General features: G+C 23.5%; 1 long non-coding RNA gene across 1 annotated transcript; it reads right to left on the bottom strand.

Moving 5' to 3' along the window:
- Positions 1-893: 893 nt before the first annotated feature.
- LOC136977432 (uncharacterized) lies at positions 894-3,443 on the bottom strand. Its single transcript, XR_010881087.1, has 3 exons — positions 3,184-3,443; positions 2,288-2,396; positions 894-1,154 (listed from the first exon to the last, which is right to left on the bottom strand). It is a non-coding gene; the product is annotated as an uncharacterized lncRNA (long non-coding RNA).
- Positions 3,444-4,331: the final 888 nt, after the last annotated feature.

Genomic DNA, 4,331 nt, shown 5'->3' with positions numbered 1-4,331 from the left:
ATTTTAATATAAACAAAATAACTAATTAAAATGAAATAATTATCTTCGACATTTTCAATTTTGTTTTAAAGTTTAATATTTTTCATGTTTACAATTTCTAAACATTAGATAATTCAACTATATCCAGATTCAACTAATTTTAATTAAATTATAATTTGACTGTTTATTCCTGAAAGTTTTTGATAAATTAACAAATATTTAATGAAATAATTTATTCCTTTCCATTGTAAATTAAAATTTTTATTTTCTTTTCCATTTCGAATTTTAAATTTTTATGAATTTAAATGTTTAAATAAATTTCTGATTTTATTTATTTTTCTCCATTTTTTCATTTGCAAGTTATTCTATTTCTTAAAAGAATTAGTGAATTTTGCACATTTGGGGTGATTTTATTTTAATATTTGTGTCTACCTTTTACCATTAAGTCTTTATCAAGTTGTTTATTCTGGTTATTTTTTATTTTTTATTTTACAACTGTATTAAATTTACTTATTTTATAAAAGGTGGAATTTCTATCTTTAATAGAATCTTAATTTTTTTTTAATATTATAAGTAAAAATTAAAAAATAAAATATTATATAATTTTAATGTTTAGAATAAATTTTTAATGGAAGAGGAAAAATACACATAAAACAAGTATAAATATAAAAATTACATATAATTGAATTTAAAAAAAAAAATTCAATTTTAAAATTGCTTTAAAATACGTTCTCTTAAAACTTTTCACTCAAATATATAATAATTATTTTATTTTTTTTAATCAATTTTTACTAATGGCTTAAATTTTAGATTTATTTAAAGAAAAAATTCGATATTACTCATAACAATAATAACAATTGGATCGTGTTTTGGGCATACATCGCATCAGAAAATTGAATATACTAAAAGGAATTTTCTTATACAATTCGAGTGAATTACATAATAAAAATTTTCGAACAAATCAAATGTTGAGACGAGAAGGAGGACCGGACGTAGATGTGTTGCATCTTAAGAGATTCTAGTAGTGGTTGTTTGATAATTAAAGGCAGACTCTCGTACCAGTTAATGAGTAGGAGGCGGAAGATCACGTACGGGCCTCAGTAGAATACCTAACTATTTAACGATCGCTTCGAGCACTTTGCAGTTTCTCAAGTACGTCGAATAAACAGCAAATTCTGAGAAAATAATCGGGTTTTCATTACTTTTCACTTTTAAAATAAACATTCTGACGTATATATTTATTAAGTTTTAAAATGTTTATCAGAAATTACATGTCAGTAAAAAGTTAGTTAATAGCATCATTATTCTTATAGTTTATTTCATTTTAAAATAATATCTCAGTTTAAACGGAAAATAAAATATTTAGCATAAAATTAGTTTTATAATCGTTCAAACTACAATTTTCAATTAGACATTTTATCGTTGATGCCGTCAAACGTTTTTGAATAAATATAAAACAATTTTTCATTTAAAAAAAATAAATAAATTTTTAATGTTTTATTATGAAATCAAATTTAATTATATTCAGAGTTAATTTTGAGCTAAAATTTAGATATATTCTATTTTACAAGCAGTCGTACAACAATAATAAAAACATGTATTAAATATTTAGATATTTTTCGTGTATAAAATTAATAACAAAAACATTTATTAAATCACATTTTTAATTTAAAAAAATCCACATAAAAATCACCACAGAAAAATTTTATTTTTCAATTTTAAAATAGACTCTTAGTTATAGAAATTCAAAACCAAATCGATTCTATATCACATATATATTTTTTAATCTATAGAAAAATCAGCATAAGATCGAATGAAATATTTTTTCTGATATATTTACTAGGAAAAGATTATATTTTTCTTTTTCTAGGCTTGACCGAAACAAGATTCTAATCGCAACAGAAGTCTCCAAGGAAGTCTGAACCTGATAGAATCGACCCCTGTACATCCATCTTTCCTGCATTGTTTATCTGTCCAATCATACCAATGGACAGCAAAATGAATTGTACGTATTTACTTAATGCAAACGACCGATACAAACAAGTAATTTAAACAACGGCTATTATAAGTTTAATTTAATTAAGAATTTAAAAAAAAAAAAAAAAATTGAATAATAAATTTTTGCATTGGAAAACTGTGTCAAAAATATGATTGATCTTTTAAATCTTTTTATATTTCTGATAACAAACAAATTAATATAAACAGAAGAAATTAATTAAAAATTTGTATTTTTATATTAAAATAATTAAAATTAAAAGTGAAGAAAAGAATTTAAAGTCAGAACGAATGTTTAAAATAAAAGAGTTACTTGATTAGATGGAAACGTGACGAGGATTGTTGGTACGGATTAGAGACGTGATTCGATTCTTGGTACTTTTTCCAACGCTTTCTGTCGATAATTGAAAGTCGTAGCAACTCTATAAAGTGAGAAATTCAATTAGGGTTTTATTCTAAATATTTAATTTTTATTTAAAAAAAAAAAGATTATAAATATAACTAAGTTCTAAAACAATAATACGAAAAGAAGTGTTAATTACTATTTAATTTAGTAACAGTAAAAATTATTGATTAATATATATATATATATATATATATATATATATATATATGTTTTATAAAACATTAATTAAAAGTCACAATATTTTATAAATGTTTTAATATTTAGAAATTTAATTTTAGATATGTTTATATGTATATGTTTTATTTTAATAATATTGATTTTTAGATATGTCTAAAATTTGTTTATGATATTTTAGTTGCTCTATGCATTATTCTGTAGCTACTGTGTAGAATTCTAGCTGAATAGATTAGATTGTAAAATATATATAGAGTTATACTTGTAAAATTTTAAAATATTAATATTTTATAAACAAAAGAATACATAAATTTAAGAATTTAAACGTACGTATGTGAAGAACTTTTACTAGAAATGTTAATATTCATTTTAAACCCGATAATTAATATCATTAGGGAGACTTTATAAAAGTTCCAGTGCTTTATAGAATGTCGTCTCTTTAATTAATACAAATATTAATATATTTTCCAGGTACGAACAAGTCTCATCAATTAAAAGTAGTGTATTCGCTTTAAAGGGCATGTGAAATAATTTATAAAATTAAACTGAGTTAGTCGAAGTTTTGTCGGAGTTTCAGGATAATATATAATATTTAAATTATTAAATATCCAATATTTATCCATTATTACCGGGATGTGGATATTATACATCACGAACGTCGACCCAGTTTTGCCAAACTATTCTAGAAGAGCGAAAATACGCTTTTCTCGAACGATTTCCTCTCAAAACTTCGTTTAACGACGTTAAACAGTTTGATCACAGGTGGCATTTCCTCACTCGCTTTCCCATATTTCTATCCTCTCTCTCTATTACATCATCCGCAAAGATGGTTGTAATGGCCTCTTCTACATTCAAATTGTCCTATCTAGTTCGTTTAAAGAGCGCCAGATGGCACTTTCCTGGTCCAATATCTGAAGTTGTTCCCAACTTTTCCCAAACTTTCGTAACGATTTTATATGGAAAATATATATATATATATATATATTATAATATCAAATAACTATAACATATTAAAAAATATTTTAAAAATATTTAAATTTTCTAAACACGTTAGTAATAATTACATACGATAATGGTTTTGCTAAAGCATTTTTTAAATCGATTATAATGCTCCTAACATTATTTATTTTTTTAATATTCAAAAATTTTGAGATATTTTCCGTTTTTAATATGATTAAGTTTCTAAAATTCTTATTAATCAAAATAAAATTTTTTAAAATTCATTCGAATGTCATTTTTTATGTTAAAATAGATTCCAGAAAATAGTACTGCCATATACAAAACTGGGACGTCGAACTGTGTCAGTAATTTATTACTTTATCCATTTCTGCTTTTGACAAGCTAGGACTATCTTTCATTTGCAGAATACTTTTAAAAATTTTTCCAGGAAACATTTCACTTTTAAATAGTCTAAACTGTCGATAAAACAAAAATACAATGTCAGACTCGACATCTTTCCTTTAATTAAAAATGCATGCTAACGTCTGACGATAATGTATCGAAAATATTGGAAAGCAATATTGATAATACTTTTAAGAATGGCAGATGAAAGAAAGAATTTGGAAGAATGGCCACCAAACTAATTCTAAAGATTGATAATGCTTTTAAAGTCTAATGAAGTAGATCGAGCGAAAGGAATTTTTTTCGAGTTACTAAGAAACGTTGTAGCTTATACTCTTTTCGCTAAGTGTAAAAGACTCTTACCTTTATAATTTACAAGAAAATATATGTTTAAACTTTCTACAAACTTTCTTAGTTAATCCTAATTTATAAGAAA

This window comes from Centruroides vittatus, unplaced genomic scaffold (genome assembly GCF_030686945.1).
Source record: "Centruroides vittatus isolate TY-2023 unplaced genomic scaffold, ASM3068694v2 contig_1114, whole genome shotgun sequence".
Lineage (NCBI taxonomy): Eukaryota > Metazoa > Arthropoda > Arachnida > Scorpiones > Buthidae > Centruroides > Centruroides vittatus.
Note: the sequence above shows the minus strand (reverse complement) of the source record. Positions and strands in the feature narration are given on the sequence as shown.